The sequence below is a fragment of the Chenopodium album genome, chromosome 9 (genome assembly GCF_948465745.1).
Source record: "Chenopodium album chromosome 9, dcCheAlbu1.1, whole genome shotgun sequence".
NCBI lineage: Eukaryota > Viridiplantae > Streptophyta > Magnoliopsida > Caryophyllales > Amaranthaceae > Chenopodium > Chenopodium album.
Window position 1 is genome coordinate 32,191,933 of NC_137842.1, and position 20,642 is coordinate 32,212,574.

The 20,642-nt window shown below is 35.2% G+C and overlaps 1 non-coding gene across 1 annotated transcript; it reads left to right on the forward strand.

Moving 5' to 3' along the window:
* Positions 1-1,247: 1,247 nt before the first annotated feature.
* Positions 1,248-1,354, forward strand: LOC145561120 (small nucleolar RNA R71). The gene has a single exon (XR_014093700.1). It is a non-coding gene; the product is annotated as a small nucleolar RNA R71 (small nucleolar RNA).
* The last annotated feature ends 19,288 nt before the right edge of the window (positions 1,355-20,642 follow it).

Here is a 20,642-nt window from a genome sequence, read left to right on the forward strand (position 1 = left end):
GGTGGAGATTTATTTTGAAGTACGACACTACACTCTGTAGTGAAAGCTACTGTCTCTACCTCACTAATATACCTTTTTCTTGTCAATATTTCTTTCATAAATTTTACATATGCAGGAATTTGTGTGATTAATTCAGTGAAGGGAATTGTTACCTTCAAATCTTTTACCATCTCCAGGAACATACCAAACTGCTTATCCAAATTTGTTTTCGGTTGACGATTGGGGAATGGAAGTTTGATAATTGGCTTTGGAGCATTACTGCTCCTATTTGGAGTGGCCACCTTCTTTAGAGTCGTACCCTGCAATGTAGAATTAGATATATTAGTACTATGCTTTAGCCCTGCAGGGCTATTAGCTACATTGTCTGGTTTAACGGAATCAAGATTAGCATTATTTATTAAAACAGGTTCATCAACTCTGGGCATAGGGGGCCCTTTCATAGTTGAACCACTCCTTACAATAATTGCATAGGCTTGATCCGTAGGCCTGGTCGGCTATGTTGGCAGGGCTCCCTGTTGGCGGGCTTGTAGATTAGCGGAAAGTTAAGCAATTTGATTATCTACAATTTTATTATGTGCTAGGATTGAATCAATTTGTGCATCTCTACTCTCCATGTGCTTCTGCATATTAACCAACATCGCTCTAATTTCTACCAAAGTAGGGTCGGAAAATGAGGAGGGTTGTTGTGGTTTGTTCTTCTTGCCAGCATTGGGGTGGTAATATTTCTGCTGTTGTTGTTGTAGCGCCTATGGTTCTTATGGTGGTGGATTTTGAACATTAGTGCTCCGGTAGGAAAGGTACGGATGGTTCCAGTACCCACGATTGTAGGTGTTGGAGTATGGGATGTTCTGCCTATAAGATTGAAAGGCATCAACTTGTTCCACGGAACTCCTGCAATCAGTTCCCAATGACCTAAAATTCAACAATTTTCACAGAAAGTCTCATTAGCACTATTATTAAGTGCAAAAACATTAGCTACATGAGCAGTGCTAAGATTATCTAATTTCTGGCAGACAGAAGTTGATTGAGCTTGCAAAAAGGATACGGAGTCAACACTATGCTTCCCCTTGTTAGCAAAGCCTCTAGGATTCCCATATTGGGAATTATGTATCGCCATATCTTCATTAACCTGACCTGCATCATCAACATTAAGATTCAAAAACCTCCCACTAGCTGCAGAATCTAAAATTATTCTAGATGAATTTCCAATGCCATTGTAAAAGGCTTGGATTAACTGCCATTGTGCCAAATTATGGTGGGGGCATTCTCTTTGTAGGTCCTTGAACCTCTCCCAAGCCTCATATAAAGTTTCATTGGCTTCTTGGGCAAAGTTCTGAATTGCACTCCGTAGTACGGTTGTTCTCTCTACAGGATAATACTTGTTATAAAAATTCAAAACAAGAGTTTCCCAGTCAGTTATACCAAGTGCAGTTCTATTTAAACCATTAAACCATAATTTGGCTTTTCCAGTTAAAGAGAAAGGAAAGAGAATCTCCCTGATTTGGTCTTGTGTGACCCTGGCTTACCTGATGGTATTACAATACTGATAATAGTCTTCAATGTGAAGATTTGGGTCTTCACCCTTAGCTCCACTAAATTGCTTCCTCTCTATCATCGTTATAAATTGAGATTTAATCTCAAATTGTACCCCATCAAGAGCCGGAGTGGGAGTGAGATGTTGAAAATCTGTAAGCTTTGGTTGTGAGTAATCACTAAGCTTCTTTGGACCCGTCATCTCTAATTCTGGATCTGATGATACCTTTGAATAACTAGAAACAGTTGGAGGATCTCGGTGATTATTATTATCACCAGAATCCGCCAGAATTTGCTTGTAAAGATTTTTCTGTCTATGGAAGGATCATTCGATCTCAGGATCGAACGGGACGTACCCTGATCTGGAACACCTGGGCATAAAAAATTTTTTTAAAGCAAATATTAGACTTGCCTCAAAGAACTAACGTTCTCTGAGACAAAAAGAAATAACCTAGACTACAAAAATAATCAAATAAAATAAACCGTTTCCCCGGCAACGGCGCCAAATTTTGACAGGGTAAAGTCGTATCTCCTAATCAAAAGTAATTTTTAAATCCTCTAACTAATATAGATAGGGAAGTAGGGTCGAATCCACAGAGAAACGAGTCTTTCTATTCCTAATTAATTAAAGTAAACTATATTATAAAGTAACCAATATGTAAATTTGGATATGAAACTAAACTACGAAGATTAAGAATAAGGAGAAAACAATGAATAAAAGCATCTAGGGCATAGGTTCACCAATAAATAATATTCCAGGGTAAAACACAATAATCAATCATCAATGCATACAATAATCAGATCATAAAGGGCTTTCGCTACGTATTACAATCACACAATTAATTTACCGGTATTAAATCTTATCTTTCGAATCTTGACTTAACCATTTATAAATTAACCTACCTATTGAAACTAGACCTAAACAATAATTCTCATCTGTCGAATCTCGAATCAATATTGTTAAACTCATGCATAAAAGATCTGCGCAAATCTAGTCACAGAGCATTAAATCAATCAATAGAAAATCAATCTAGCATTGACAATTAACAACAATAAATAACCCCTTCATATTATTTATGGATCCCCACAAACCCTAGAAATAAAACTACTCAGAAATAATAAAAACTAAACTAATCAAAGCAATAAAACAAGACATGATCAAAGGAATAAAATAAATAACTAAGATTAAGAGAAGAGAAATCGTTACCAAATAAATCTGGAATTAAGAAAAGAGTTAAGAACAAAGTGTATGAGAAAGAAAACTAATCTAAAAGCTAAGTAGAGATAGAAAATCTATGAAATAATTAATAGAGAGTAAAAGAAGGTAAAGAAAGGTACTAAACTCTTTTTAAGGAGAAGTATTTATACTCCGTAAGAATCCTAAACTAAAACAAACTTAAACGTCAAAATTAACTCCTAATAATAACACGCGCCCGATCGGGCGAGGCACCGCCCGATCGGGAGCGCCTTTTTACCTCAGGTACCTTTCTCACGTCTGGCTGGGTGCGTCCTCGGGCGCCGGCCTTTGCTTCCCTCGCCCGGCCGGGCGCGCCTTCGGGCGCCAGTCTCTTTGGTCGGGTGGCTCTCTTGGGCCACTAATTGGACTACGATTGGGCTCTAATGTTTCACTCCAATCTGGGTTTCCTCTTCGGGTCTTGAATACTCGGTTTAAATGCCCCGGTATCACATGTACCGATCCCTTAATCACCGGTTCGATGGCTCTAACCGACCCTGGGCTATAAAAACTGGTCGTGCTTCTCCAATGCTTGTAGTTGCTCCATAATATCTCGGGAAAATGCTCCAAAAGTGCAAGTTCCTACAAAAGTCAACCAAAACTACGAAAACACTAGAAAATACCAATTAGTAATAAAAGTGGCTCTAAAGAGCCAAAAACACTACTAATTATGACCAAAGGACGGGGGTAAAATACTATATAAAATAGATAACCCCAAAGTGCGGAATGGAGTTTGTTAGGCCAATCCTTGTAATTTTCTGTCATTTTCTCGATAATAGTCTTTAGATTTTTATTAGCTGCCTCAACTGCTCCATTTTCTTGAGGTCTATAAGGGGAAGAATGATGGTGTTGAATGCCATATTTTTGTAACAATTTTTCACATTCAGCTTAAAAGTGAGTTCCATTGTCACTTATCATCTCATGTGGGACTCCATATTGACAAATAATATTCCTTTCGATAAAGAGTGTGTAGACACCTACTTTTGGCCTCTTGTCCCGAAAGGAAGTGCGATAATGTTACAAAAATCCGCTCTTCATGTTAGATCAAAGTTGAAATGTTTATGGACTATGAAAAGAATTATGAAGTAAGTTGAAACCTATATTTGAGAAAAAGTTATCTTAGATCCTTTTCCAATTACTTATTAGGCCTAAAACATGTTCATACATGTTTAAAATTGATTAATAACGTACCCAAATGCGTCAAATGCAATGATTGGATCCAATGGAACCTACATTGTTGAAAACCGTGCCAAACAAATAAACCGACCACAAAATTCCCGTACAAGGCCTATACAGATGGATATCCCTTTCAAAGACCTTTCCAACTATATATTATAATCCAATTCCGAGCCAAGACAAAGAAGTTATAATTAAAACACTAAACCGGGCCCAAAACCGACACCCTTTCACTCCAATGGCCATAAGTTTTGCTCCACAACATATGTTAACCTAATTCTAATGGCATTGGATATTAGACATTCAGATATTTCCAATGATATCTCACATGCCTTAATCCGACTCCGCAATCTAAGTTTATGAAAGTTTTAATAACGCATTTTCGTATAAGGAAAACCGCAAACCAGCGCAACTCAATCAGTTGGGAGCGCCTTGCGCGCGCGACTCATTGAGATGCGCGCGGCACCCAGCGCGACTTAGAGAGTTTCACGTGCCACCTGAAGGCGCGGATTTAAAACCCTAAACCTAGATCCCTACGCCTATAAATAGAGGTCTTCGTTCAGCATTACGGGGACCGAAAAAACCAGAATTAAAACTCTAGTATTCTCAAAACCCTAATCTCTCAACTTCTCTTACTATCATACTACGTTTTCTTCTCTCTTCCTAAATAATTTCCAACCCTAATTGAATGCATTTAATTCCTTGGAGGTACGAAGAATAAAGAAAGTCTATAAACACATTAAACAGAGATTTAACATAAAAGAAAAACGGTTAGTTTCCTGAGCACTTAGATAAATCACTTTTCCTTTATTGTTTAAATAACTTTAATTGAATAAATAGTGTTTTTTTATCACTTTAAACAAACTTATAATTAATTAATTCACATAGTATTCTTTCTTTAATCAAGAATCGAATTTGAAAAATTATTTGTTGTTTTACCACTAAAGACAAGGCGAATATTGTTTATTTATTGTTCTTTCATGAATATTGATTAAATAAGAATAAAGACTTTTGTAATGTAATTCCTACGTGATTAATGCTTGTAAATAAAATAAAATAACTTAGTCTTTAGGTATCACGTTGCATATATTGTTTGACAATAAAATTGTAAAAAAGGAAGAGCTGGTAGAGGCCGTACTACCTAAAAGGAACGTTATTTTAGTACCCTTGCTCCCGAATTCATTTCTTGTTTATGTAGACCAATTTGGGCATGGGTAAACTTATGATTCGTGCTAATTATTCCATGAACTCCACATGGAAGAAAGGCATGAACGAGGTTTATGAGTTTTCCTAAAACTCATTGGCGACTCCTACTTGTTTCTTACAAAAAAGCGTGATGAGAGTATCATTTCTAATTCAAGGTCTCCCAAACAGTCAGGAATTCAAATCCTAATACACCCTAACAAGTGTAATTCCTAGGCTTTTAAAGGGCCATGGGCATTTAAGGAGAGGACCCCTTATGATGGGAACACCCTCCGTACAGTGGCGACTCCACTGGGGACTTAGAGGTTACAAGATTAGTTCGTAGTTATGGTTCAAGGTTTTCAACACTAGGTTTCCTATGGATTGTAACGAGAACTAACTTGGATAATCTCTAGTTAGAGAGCGAGACTCGAACGCATAATATCTTCCTTTTTAACAAAAGTAAAAATCAAACAAGCAACATTGCATTATGCATAATCATAGCACAGTTTAACCATTGGGGATTGGCTCATTGACTAGGGGTTGCCAGCACTAGGCTTCTATCCAAAAATCAATAACAATCATCCCACCCATATCGCCAACAAAATGTTGGGAGAGCTATATCGTGGGTCAACACGTTGAGTGATTGATTCGTGCATCGTCCCTTAAGATATGGTACCTTTGAATACCCAAGCCTTGACCTTAGAATGACATTGTATGATTTGACGGTCCCTTTTATGTGCTTATGTGACTACATGAATATGTGCTTCGTATCTAATCTAACTAATTCCAACTTGTTACCTAGAGATATCATAATAAAAAAAAATTAGCAAAAATTATAGTTCGACAAAAAAAAAAAAAATATAATTTGTTATCATTCATTTTGCGTTTTCGCCAAAAAAAAAAAAAAAAAATTGTCGAACCTACTAGGTGGCACGCGCAACTGTCAAAGTTGCGAGCGCCCTACTAGCGCAAGTTCAGAAGTTGCGCGCGGCACCTCCGCGCAAAACTGTGTCTTGCGCGCGCCCACTGTTCAACGTTGACTTTGACTCGTTACGTACGGAGAAAAACGATACTACCGCATCAAGGTTAATCGTTAAGTAGGTGTTAAAAATATCTCTTTGGCTAACAACGTAGTCTAACTTTTACTATGATCATCTTTTTTCGAAAAACATGTTTTTTTTATCGTTCTTTTTGCGTTTTCGCAAAAAAACAAACAAAAAAAAAATTTATCGTTCTTTTGGCGTTTTCGCAAAAAAAAAAAAAAAAAAAAAAAAAAAAAAAAACCTTGCATGTTGTTGATGCTACTCTTCAAGATGCACTTTCCACCTTAGCGCAAGACGGAAAATTGAGCGCGATACTATTTTTTATTATGATGAATCGAGTACGTACTTTATAATCGAGCTAGTGAAATTACTTCTTGTGAGGTTCATCATTAGAAGTTCGCATCTCTTAATAGGACGTCATCAATATGTTTATTCTTAAACGTGCTTATTTTCGTGTTCATCATTTTTTTAGTTGCAATTGGCCAACCTTGATTTAAGAGTATAATTTATTTACCTCTTCTATGGTTTAAAAAGAAAATCCCGAGAACTTTTCTTGGGATGATTGCCTCACAAAAAAAAGAGAGAGAGAGAGAAATAGAACAAAAAAACTAAAAAGAAATGTCGTTTAAAAAAAATAATTAAAAAATATAAAAATATATATATAAAAAAAAGAGTATGATACAAAAATAATATATAATGAATGATAAAATCGAGAAAATAATTTAATAATTTCTTGGATTTTACATTCGGAGGCCATCATTCTTTTTAAACAAATAGTAATATATAATCCTTTAAAGATAAGAAATATGATAATCATAAAAAAAAATGATATTGATCTCTATTGTAATCTAAATGATCAACAAATACTATAGTATATTTGATCATTTTAAGTAGTATGTTCGGGTTGATTAATATTCCTAAAATTTGATGAGCATTTTCAATCCAATTTTCTTGACTTTCTCTTCTACCTTTTTCGAAAACAATTCATTTAAAGTAAAATCCTTAGATGATTACCTTGTTGAAGTCAACACAAATCATGACATTCCATTAATGATTGTTCGTGAATATATTTTTTACATTCTTCATCAACAAACTTGCTTAAAGTGAATTCGTATTACAAGGATTAAAAAAAAAAGAAATAGAACAATCATTTTGACTTTGGTTCTTTGTTTGAATGCTTGGCAGAAAAGGTTTAAGTGACCGTGCTCAATTTCTTGTGATACACATTACAAGATCATCTTCCTCATTCGCATACAAGTCCAATCATGGGTGACAAAGCAGCATTGGAGAAACTTAGAGAGGAACTCGAAAACCTAAAGGCCCTACGAGAAGAAGAAGCCCAAATGAAGGCTCATAAAAAACAGAAAAGGCTAAAATAAAAGAAGAAAAAGAAAAAGAAAATATTCTGCAAGAAAAAGCAATAGCCGAAAGAGTAGAGGCCTTGGAGAAACTTGTCCTCGAGCTAACTCAGGGAGTAAGTACTTTAATTATGGGCTTGCACCACAACCTAGTGGCAAGGCTCTCCCAGAAAAGTTCTTGACTACGAATTTGCCAACCTTTAATGTTATAGAAAATCCTAGAACTCACTTAATGAGCTTTATTGGAATTATAGCATTGAAAGGGGTTGAGCCAAGCCTATATGCATGTACTTTTCCTCTTTCATTGGACCCAACTGCTAGATCATGTTTTTATAACCTCGATGCAAAACAAACTTCCACTTAGAGTGAAGTTGTAAAAGCGTTTTTAACCCAATATGGAGATAACATCGAGCTCACAACTACTTTGCGCGATCTCAAATTGCTTAAGAAAGGGGAAGAAGAAGGCTTCATTGACTTCTTTTCCAGATGGCGATCAAAGGTTGCTCTTATATTCCACAAAGACCTCTGGATAATGAACTTGTCCCAAAGTTCATAGACAATATGTCTCTACCATACAAGTGCCATTTACAATACCTTGGTTTAGACACATTTCAAAAAGTCTATACTATGGGAACATTAATTGAAAAGGACTTGATAAATGAAACCATGAATCATATAGATGGACTTGATTTTTAGAGAAGATTTCACCTACCACATAAACGGACAAAGCTCAAAGACGCAATCTCAAGAAGTTGTCAACAATTCAAGATGTAGCACCCTAGGTCTTGTTTTGTTTCTTTCCTTTGTTGTTTATGATAGACTAAGAGATTCATGCTGTCTAATCTACTTATTTTGTACTCTCATTAATTAATGAATAAAAAATATATTTTTAAGTACGTCTATCTTGTTCTCTTTTCAATCTCTTTATTGTTATTGACTTGAATTAAATAGAACGTATACATATAAACAGGCCATATCAAAAGGCATACATACTCAACACTTTAAGAATCTTGATGAGCTTTGGCTTACAAGATGTATTGAATGAAAAGAGGCCCATGTTAGGCCCACAAAGAAAGGATATGTTGATTTCACCAATACAGGAGGCAACTTGAAACTCCATAAATATAATCCCATGTTCTTAACTTTAGAGAAAATCCATCTTTTTGGCAGCCCTATTGAGCCTCGTCAATTGAACCTTAGTTATTCAACCTACATTATTCCATACCTTGGGATGGGAATGGTGTAAAGATATAAATAGGAAATTGGGGGAACGAAACATAAGAGGGGGACACAAATTAGTCTAAACTCAAAAGGAAAGATCAAATGGAAAAGAAAAAAGAAAAAATCGTTCTAAACCCAAAACAAAACTTGTAAAAAAAAAAAAAAAAAAAGGAGAGATGATAAGGAAAAGGCACCCAATGTAGGAGTTTTCACACAAAGCAGGAATGTTCTAATTTGATAAGCACCAGAAGTAAAGGATTTTGGGAGTATACTTGAGCCTGTCTATTGTTCATAACCCCAAGCCCAGCCACGTTACGACCTTGGAAGGCCCTCCTTGAGGCAGACCATAACCATATACCAAAATCATCATTTCATAAAAATATGGCCAATCTTAGGCCTTTGCACATATGGACCTACTATTAAGTAGTCATGCCCATATATAAAATGCATAAAGTGTTGAGTTATGATTACGAGATCATATAAAAAAAAGTTTTAAATGATTTGGATGATTTGATAGCCATTAGCTTGATTACACCATGATAGTAAAGCAACCGAATCAAACTAAATTTAATGTTTTCCATATCCTTTGCCAAAGAAAAATGAGACGACTATCAGTTTAAAAAAAACAATCATCTTATTTTCTTTTAATAATAGGGCTATTTATTACTAAGGTAATTCATTTTCTATATACATTGCCTAAAAGAAAAAGAGTTAATACAATAAATTGATTTGATATATCGACAGCCTCGACGTGAACTTTAGATGTCTTTTACAACTCTTGAGAATTGGTCTTTTCACTTGTCATGAGCAACTAAAATGTCCGCCTATGTGAGACATCTCCATCTTCTCTAAGCGAGGAATATTGATTGAACATGATCGCTACATGAAAAAAAATGATCGTTATCGCTATCACACGTATACCTCACTGCCAAGTCATCACGATGATTCAAATATTAAGTCAATAATCCTTGCTTTTCAAAACCATGTCTAATTTTCTTTCTTTATTCTTCTATGGGAAAGTTGGATTCTCCTTCCTTTTTATACAAATCCGTCTTTTTTGTTCATTCCTTTTTAAGGGGGTAAGTCAGGATGATCCCTCCCATTTGGCATCTAAAATACTCGAAAATAGTATAATTTTTTCGTTCTTTGCCTCAAATTGGGGGCTTAAAAAAGCCAGGACATCTCCACTTCTCTCTATTTACAGATTTGAACACGCTATTTATGCTGCAAAATCAATGTCATGCAAAGCTTGTTACTGATGCAAGTCTAAGCATGGAGAACTTCGAAGATTTGCTTATCATGCATCAAGATAGCTTGTCCCTAAACATTGATTCAAGCCAAGCATTGCATGGACACTTTCTTGGATATCAAAGCAAAGCCACGGTTTGCTTAGTGACTTTTCTTGGAGTCTAGTTCACTTTCTTGAACTTTCTTGAATTTTCTTTACTTAGATTTTGCTTACAAGTTTTTACCTTTCACTTGAAAGGGTTTTTCTTGGTTCAAGCATTAGGATCTTTAATCTTTATTTAGTTGCTTTTAAAATCAGTTAGTTAGCAAAATAAATCAGTTTAGGCGTGTGCTTGTTCTCCAAGGAGATTGGCATATGCTTGTGCTCCAAGGTGCTTGCTCTTCAAGCAAGTTAGAATTCTAGTTTAATTAGGATTGAATTAGGGACTTGTCCTAATCTTCCTAGGTAAACTAAGTCTTATAAATAGGGCTGTAAACACACGAATAAACATACATATAGATTAATATTCAGATTTATTTCTTAAGTTGCATACTTGAGTTTTGGTTGATTGCGATCAATTGCTGTTTTGCTTGTTTTAGTTAAAACATTCGTTTGGATTGATTAATTAGGTGGATTCTTAATTGATTAATCTTAGTTTTTGTTTAATTCTTGGTGGATTTCCTGTATAGAATTAGACTTAAACATATCCCTTGTGTTTTGTTGATTTTCGGATCAATAATTCACTTCATCTTTGGTATCAGAGCAGGTTTGCGCAACTTCGAAAAAAATTAAACTGGGAACAATTGGCTGGGAATTTTTGCGTGATTCTTTTTGCATTGAACTCTAAAAACGTCCAGCTATCACCATATAAAATTTCATAATTTTTAGTTGAGTAACGCGTTCTACACAGCCTCAAACGTTTGGTGTTTGTGCACTGATTTGCGGATGGGAGTCCGGTTTTTGTGTTGCCTAGTTTTCCTTCAAGGTTCGATCTTTTAATCAAGATTTTTGCATAAACTGACTTGGTTTGTGTAGGAATCATGAGTGACGAGGAGGTTCCACAAGTTCCAAGGGGATTAACCTTAGAACAGGCTCAAAATCTTAGAAGAGACAGGCGAATTGACGAGTTGGCAGCAAGGATGGATGAGATATTAAAAAGGCTTGATACTCTTGCTGGAGATTCTTCAAGGAAAGGGAATTCTAACCCTAATTCTGGTTCAAGTGAGGAAGAACAACCAAGGAGGAACCCAAGGAGGCCACGAAATAATTATTCCTCAAGTGATGAATCACCAAGGCCTAGGAGGAAAGATCGACCAAAGGATGATGATAGGAACCTTAGATTAGATCTTCCCGAATTCAATGGGAGTATGAATGAACCTGAAAAATACCTTGAGTGGATTAGAAGGGCCGAGACACTATTTGATTACAAGGAGTATGATGAAAGGAAAAGATGAAAATTGGCTGAATTGAAACTGACCGGTTATGCTAGTCTTTGGTATGATAATCTAAAGAAGAAGAGGCATAAGGAGGGGCGTGCAAGAATCTCAACTTGGGAACAACTCAAGAAGCACATGAAAAAAAGGTTCGTACCTAGTGATTATATTCAAGATGTTTATCTTAAGATGCAACTTTTTAAACAAAATTCTATGACTGTTGAGAATTATATTGGTGAATTTGAAAAGTTATGCATGCTATGTGGCTTAGAAGAGATTGTTGAGCATAAGATTGCTAGATTTATTTCGGGGTTGAATGATAATATTGCTGAAAAAGTTGAATTGCAACAATATTGGTCCTTTGAGGATGTTTGCAAGGTAGCTTTGAAAGTTGAAAAACAGATAAAGGGGAAGAAAGGGACGTACACTAAGTCCTTTGTAAAGGGTTTCACTAAACCTTTTGAGAAGAACAGCTTGGAGAAAAGTGGTTGTAGTTCGAACTACAAGGAGACTAAATCAAAATTTGAAGCTCCTAAAAAGCTTGTTGAAGATAGGAAGTGCTTCAAGTGTGGTAGTGTTGGTCACATTGCAACTAATTGTCCATCAAAAAGAGTAATGACTGCTCAAGAGTGGGAACAAGAACAAGCTAAGTGTGAGCAGGGTAGTGACTATGAAGAAAAGAACGAAGAGGAAAACTTTGAAGAAGAGGAGGGGCATATTGACGAAATTGATCCCGAGACTCATGGTCAAAGTTTGGTTCTAAGAAGGGCGCTACACTCTAAAACCGTACCTATGGAAAACAATCAAAGGGAGAAAATCTTTCTTACAAGGTGCAAGGTAGAAGATAGGTTGTGTGACATGATCATAGACACGGGGAGTAACACTAATGTGGTATCTACTACTTTGGTAGACAAATTGAAGTGGCCAACTACTGAACATCCAAGCCCTTATAAGCTTCATTGGCTTAATAATTCGAGTGATGTTAAGGTAACTAAACAAGCCTTAATCTCCTTTTCAATTGGTAAATTTCATGATAAAGTTTTGTGTGATGTTTGTCCTATGGATGCTTGTCATATACTATTAGGCCGTCCTTGGCAATATGATAGATTTGTGAAGTTTGATGGAAGGACTAATGTGTATGTTGTGAGAAAAGGAGAAAAAGAGAGACCGGTTGCTTTAAAACCTTTAATATGCAACAAGTCTTCTAATGTTACCTCTAATTCGAAGAATTCTTATTTGATTAGTGAGAGGGAATTAGAAAAAGAGATTTGCAGCAACAATGTGGTATATATACTTGTTTCTAATGAGATTCGAATTGATCAAGATAAACAAGCAAAGAGGCCGTATGAATTGGAATCTGTTTTAGAAGAATTCAAGGATGTCTTTCCTAAGGAATTACCTCCAGGACTACCTCCTATTCGTGGGATAGAGCATCAAATTGACTTGATTCCGGGAGCACCCTTACCTAATAAGGCAGCCTATAGAAGTAATCCGGAAGAAACAAAGGAGATGCAAAGGCAAATTGAAGAGCTTATGACTAGAGGATACGTGAGGGAAAGTATGAGCCCTTGTGCCGTGCCTACTTTACTTGTCCCAAAGAAAGATGGGAGTTGGCGCATGTGTATTGATAGTAGGAGTGTGAATAACATCACTATCAAATACCTATTTCCTATTCCAAGATTAGATGATCTACTTGATGAACTACATGGTTCAAAGTTGTTTTCTATGGATTTTATTGTGGGATTGCCGAGAACACAACGGGGGAAAGACTCTATTATGGTTGTTGTGGATAGGTTTTCTAAGATGGCTCATTTTGTTCCTTGTCACAAAGTGGATGATGCTATGAAAGTGGCGGAATTATACTTCAAAGAGATTGTTAGATTGCATGGAATTCCAAAAACTATTGTGAGTGGTCGAGATACAAAGTTCATGAGTTTCTTTTGGAAGTCTCTATGGAAGCTTGTGGGAACTAAATTGCTCTTTAGTACATCTTACCATCCACAAACTGATGGACAAACCGAGGTTACTAATCGTACTCTTGGTGCGCTTTTGCGTGGGTTAGTGAGTAAGACACAAAAGGATTGGGACATCAAGTTAGCTCATGCGGAGTTTGCTTATAATAGATCACCTACATATGCTACCAAACATAGTCCTTTTGAGGTAGTCTATGGAGTCAATCCAAAACTTCCAATTGATCTTGTTCCATTGCCTAAGGGTGAGTTAATTCACAAAGATGCCGAGTCTAAGTTGAAGAGTATGCTGAAATTACATGCTCAAGTTCGAACAAGAATAGAGAAAGTAAATGACATGTACAAAGCTAGAGCAAACAAGCATAGAAAGCAACAAGGTTACAATGTTGGAGACTTGGTATGGTTACATTTGAGAAAGGAAAGATTTCCAGGAAAACGCAAGAATAAGTTGATGCCTAGAAGTGAAGGTCCTTTCAAGATTGTTGAGAAGATCAATGACAATGCTTATAAGTTAGAACTTCCGGGACAATATGGAGTTAGTGCTACATTCAATGTTGGCGATTTGGCTAAGTATATTCCTGATGAAGAACTTCGAGATTTGAGGACAAATTCTTTCGAAGAAGAGGAGGATGATGCAAGTCTAAGCATGGAGAACTTCGAAGATTTGCTTATCATGCATCAAGATAGCTTGTCCCTAAACATTGATTCAAGCCAAGCATTGCATGGACACTTTCTTGGATATCAAAGCAAAGCCACGGTTTGCTTAGTGACTTTTCTTGGAGTCTAGTTCACTTTCTTGAACTTTCTTGAATTTTCTTTACTTAGATTTTGCTTACAAGGGTTTTTCTTGGTTCAAGCATTAGGATCTTTAATCTTTATTTAGTTGCTTTTAAAATCAGTTAGTTAGCAAAATAAATCAGTTTAGGCGTGTGCTTGTTCTCCAAGGAGATTGGCATATGCTTGTGCTCCAAGGTGCTTGCTCTTCAAGCAAGTTAGAATTCTAGTTTAATTAGGATTGAATTAGGGACTTGTCCTAATCTTCCTAGGTAAACTAAGTCTTATAAATAGGGCTGTAAACACACGAATAAACATACATATAGATTAATATTCAGATTTATTTCTTAAGTTGCATACTTGAGTTTTGGTTGATTGCGATCAATTGCTGTTTTGCTTGTTTTAGTTAAAACATTCGTTTGGATTGATTAATTAGGTGGATTCTTAATTGATTAATCTTAGTTTTTGTTTAATTCTTGGTGGATTTCCTGTATAGAATTAGAATTAAACATATCCCTTGTGTTTTGTTGATTTTCGGATCAATAATTCACATCAGTTACGAACTATCTTAAAAACTTTAGATGACAAAGGGAAGAATACCACTTCCTATTATTTGACCAAGATAATTAATTATGTTACTTGGTCAAACAATTTGTGATAAACATATGCAATATTCCACAATTTAAAACACAAGTCTTGGGGCTTTAAATAAACATGAGAAACATCCCCTAGCATATGTATACATGAATTCCAAAAGCCACCTAAAGTCTACGCTTGGGGGCTTCAAATTAAAAATATAGGTCTCACGTTAACTTTTATTTTAAAATGAGACCATATTTTAGAAAGTGATTCGAATGATTTTATAAATTATTCTAATACTTCACCAAACCTAGGTTTGATAAACATTCATTTTCAAACTACGGTACTTATTTAATTAAAATAACTTCACTATTAATTAGAAAAATATGACAATGATGACAAGCATAAAAACATAAACAAAATTAGATATACGAAAGTTTGCTCACATTTTCATATCTTTGTTGAAATAAGTTGCAAATTACAACTTATCTTTATCAATCTTGGACAAAAAGTCACACTCAATTACGAGCTAGACTTTTCTTTCCATTTTGGGTCCAGTTTTGAAAATAATATAATTATTGGATTCCTTTTCCAATTTTGAATTCAAGTTCGAAACATCATGTTTCTAATAAAAAAATAGTATTCAAAATTTTCTTTCTGAATTTTTTGTTTTCTTAAATAAATAATGTTCAGATTCTCTATAACTGTTTGGATAATACATGTATTTTTCCAAAAGGAATGAATTAAGATTTGAATTCTTCTTGACTCGAACTTATTCTCGCTTAGTTCTCCTGCAAATATTGGCTAAGGGATGGTAAACAAACCACCTACTAGATCAAAATCAAAGATTGATAAGAATAAAGAAAAAAATTGATGTTCTAAATCAACTTTGAGAGTAAAATCACCACAATGATCTTTACAAACGTTAAGACATTAGGTATGATATACTAAACCTTAAACACAATTGTTTTGGTTTATAAACAAGCAAAGAACTAACTTGCTTTCTTGAACATGACTTTAACTAAAATGTGAAAGCCATGTCATTGTCCCAAATATCTCAAAACAAAATAGGACATATACATAGGTCCATCTCGGTATTATATGAATGGCTTAAATGATAGCAAATCATCAGAACTACCCCAAATTAGGGGCTCCAAGACTTGTGAAATAGAAAGAATGCGCGTAACTCGACACATGGGGGCTCCAATATCAACCAAAAAACAAAATGAGATATTCATGCCATTCGAGCTACTTTCGAGAATCGCCTAAACTACAAATGGTGTACATAGATCTCGAGCCTTACAAATTTTCAAATGTATCACAATGATTTAATAATCATGTATGTTGTTCCTTTGAAAACTAAGTTTGCAACTAAACTTGGTCATTAAGCATGTTACATATTCAAGCCATTTTCAAGTTTAACTTTAAAAACTAATCTTAGTGCATAATTGTTGTTTCAATACTTCAATTTACTCTAGAGATTAGAGAGTATGACTAGTATAGAACAAAAGAAACGAAATCATACTTGCTCATACGAAAGTTTAATACTCAATCATTCATCATGAAAATTGTATCAAGACACTTTATTAACATTAGACGAACAATTTCATGAGTTAGAATGTAAACAAAAGACTCCTAAATTCTAAATTAAGGAGTCTTCATTTAACATTATTCTCCATTGTTGCACACACTGGAATTTCGCGAGGAGGATAACATCTACTTTCTCGAGCTTCAAAACAGTGACAAAATTTGAACTCAAAAGAAAGAATTATAAAGTAGCAAGAATAGACGAAAATTTGAACAACATTTCATTTTTCTTCTTACTTGTTCTAATGAATGACCAATATTACTAGACTTAGCAAATTTATTTGTTAAAACTATGAATGGTCAAAAAACGGTTTAAACACACTAGTTTAATCATTTCCAAGATCCTAGTTGTTATCAAAATAAGACAAAACACGGGATTTATAGACCCATTTTAAGCAACATGAAAGGGTCTAATTATTGACAACAAGAAAATGCTCGAAGTCACCCAACACTGGGGGCTACAACATTCGAAAATTTAAAATGGGGGCTTACGGACCCGAAATATAACCAAGCTACACCAGTTCGATGATCTCTTCAAGAATTTCCTAAACTAACTAGTTTTGTGCAAATCTTGGAATCACGGTTTTATAAGTGAATAATAATGACAATCAGTTATTTTTATCATTAATAAAGCCAATTTCGCAACTTACACATGAAAACAAATATGAGTCGCAAGAACAAATTCATGCTATTATAAAAGTTCAAAATATCATTTATAATTTTAATGCATAATTGTTGTTCTAAACACTTCAATTTACATTAAAATTAACAAGTATAGTGTTTGTGAGCAAAAAAGAGGGAAATAAAGATCAAGCGCAAAGTCAAAATTAGAACAAAAAAAAACATATATATGCTTGACATGCTTATACAAAATCAATGCTTTGTCACTTAACATGAAATTTGATGCAATATATTGCTTAAACATGTCACAACGACAAACAAACAGATTCATGAAAACAAGTAGAATAAAAAACCCTCAAATTCAATCTAGATTCTTTAGCGCGTTTAGACTAGGAAAAACTTTTTCTAGCCTTAATGGCTACTTAATTTAAACACTTGGCGAACCAAGGATCGTTTTGACATCCTTAATATTTCAGGAAGATTCTCTATTCTTAGGGAACTTCACAAAATAAGTCTCGGACTTATTACCTTGACTACTTTGACCATCATCTATTCTAGACTTGATCAAAGTGGGGGCTAATTTAGACACCGACTTTTTGCCTCTTGTCCCGAAAGGAAGTGCAATGATGTTACAAAAATCCGTTCTTCATGTTAGATCAAAGTTAAAATGTTTATGGACTATGAAAAGAATTATGAAGTAAGTTGAAACCCATATTTGAGAACAAGTTATCTTAGAGCCTTGTCTGATTACTAATTAGGCCTGAAACATGTTCATACATGTTTAAACTTGATTAATAACGGACCCAAATGCGTCAAATGCAATAATTGGATCCAATGGAACCTACATTGTTGAAAACCGAGCCAAACAGATAAAACAACCATCAAATTCCAGTAAAAGGACAATACATATGGATAGCCCTTTCAAAGAGCTTTCAAACGGTATATTATAAGCCAAATTCCGAGATAAGACGAAGAAGTTATGATTAAAACACTAAACCGGCTTCAAAACCGACACCCTTGCACTCCAACGGCGATAACTTTTGATCCATAACATATTTTAACCTAATTCCAACGGCATTAGAAATTAGTCATTTAGAGTTTTCCAGTGATGCCTCACACAACTTAATACGACTCCATAATCAAAAGTTATGAAAGTTTTAAAAACGCGTTTTTGTATAAGGCAAACCGCAAACCAGCGCAACTCAATCAGTTGCGCGAGCGACTCATTGCGATACGCGCGGCACCCAGCGCGACTCTCAGAGTTGCTCTTGCCACCTGACGGTGCGTCTCTAAAACCCTAAACCTAGATCCCTACGCCTATAAATAGGGGTCTTCGTTCAACATTACGGGGACCGAAAAAATCAGAATTAAAACTCTAGTATTCTCAAAACCCTAATCTCTCAACTTCTCTTACTATCATACTACTTTATTTTCTATATTCCCAAATAATTTCCAACCCTAATTGAATCCATTGAATTCCTTGGAGGTACGAAGAACAAAGAAATTCCATAAACACATTAAATGGAGATTTAACATAAAAGAAGAACGGTTAGTTTCCTAAACACTTAGATTAATCACTTTTCCTTTATTGTTTAAATAACTTTAATTGAATAAATAGTGTTGTTTGATCACTTTAAATAAACTTTTAATTAATTAATTCACATAATATTCTTTCGTTAATCAAGACTCGAATTTGAATAATTAATTGTTGTTTTACCACTTAAGACAAGGCGAATATTGTTTATTTCATGTTCTTTCACGAATATTGATTAAATGAGAATAACGACTTTTGCAATGTAATTCCTACGTGATTAATTCTTGTAAATAAAATCAACTAACTTAGTATTTAGGTATCACGTTGCATACATTGTTTGGTAATGAAATTGTGAAAAAGGAAGAGCTAGTAGATGCCGTACTAGGGCTAGAATAGAGATTCCTCCTTAAAAGGAACGTTATTTTAGTACCCTCGCTCCCGAACTCATTTCTGGTTTATGTAGACCAATTTGGCCATGGGTAAACTTATGATCCGTGCTAATTATTCCATGAACTCCACATGGAAGAAAGGCATGAACGAGGTTTATTAATTTTTCTAAAACTCATTGGCGACTCCTACTTGTTTCTTACAAAAAAGCGTGATGAGAGTATCATTTATAATTCAAGGTCTCACAAACAGTCAGGAATTCAAATCCTAATACACTCTAACAAGTGTAAAGTCCTAGGCTTTTAAAAGGCCATGGGCATTTAAGGTGAGGACCCCTTACGATTGGAACACCCTCTTTACAGAGTGCTACATGTTTTGTAGTGAGTTTAGCATATGATTGTACTTCAACCCAATTTGTGAAGTAATCAATTGCTACTAGGATGTATTCGTGACCTCATGTCCCAGGAGGGGTAATTTTACCAATAATATCAATTCCCCAGGTAGAGAATGGCCATGGTGAAGTGTAGGTGTAAAGTAGAGATGGAGGAACATGTTGTAAAGTGGTATATATCTGGCATTTAGGGCATCTTTTTACATATTGATGACAATCCCTATTCATGGTAGTCCAATAGTACCCTTCTCGCATTATCTTTTGGACTAGCATTTTACCATGAACATGGGTTCCGCAATGCCTTCGTGGACTATCCTCATAACTCTTTTAGCATCCTTTTTCCCTACACATAAGAGAGCTCGACCATTAGGTACCATTTTATGTAACTCGTTGTCTATGAGCACGTATTGGGAAGCCAAGAGTCTTAATGCTCGTTTTGCCCTTTTGTCAGCATGAGGAGAATACTCTCCTTTGGTAACGTAATTAAGTATATTCGTATATCACTCTTCTTCTTCTTCTTCTTCTTGTTCTTCTTCTTGTCCTTCTTCTTCTTCGTCTTGGACCACTTCATTGCTTCTATGGCTTGAATATAAGCCGATTTATGCATTTTCTCTATGTTTCGTGACGAGGGGTGGAACTAGGTCGTTGAAACTAATCCTCCCTCGATAAAACTAAATTTAGAAACACTTAACAAACCTATATACAAGTATAGAGGCAAGTCAAGGGTCGAACCCAAAGGAACGGTAATGTTCAAGCGCTCTCAATTATGCGCCTAAGCTAGGTCGAAAACAAAGATAAAGAGAGAACACTAACAGCTAACAAACAAAGAAACCAAACAAATAAAGAACTAGGAACGGGATCAACAAGCAATCATGACAATTGTAGCAACTCGGAAACAATATGCATATCAATGGTTGTGAAGACTAATGGCAATCTCAATCAAGAGAGTCAACAAGCTATCTCCTGGAGGTCAAACTAGCACCAACAACAAGAGACTCTAACAAGGAGCATCACTAATCAAGCTGAATCGACAATTGCAATTCCTAAATCAATGGTCCGTATAATTAGAAACTACAATGCAATCTAGCATAATTATCAAGGCCTAATCAAATTACACACATGCAAACTTCCATTAATCACTATAACCTCAACAATTAATCAACACAATCCCTAAATTAAGCACAATTAATCAATCATACAAGTTTCACTCAATCCCTAGCAAACAACTACTCTAACATCATCATCTAATCAACAAACAACTAAAGACATCAAGAATCAACAATATATGAAGAACAATTACACTAATCAACAATCAAACATCAAAATTAAATAAAACAATCTTGAATATTAAACAAAGCAATAAAATGAGATAGAGTTAAGACTGCTCA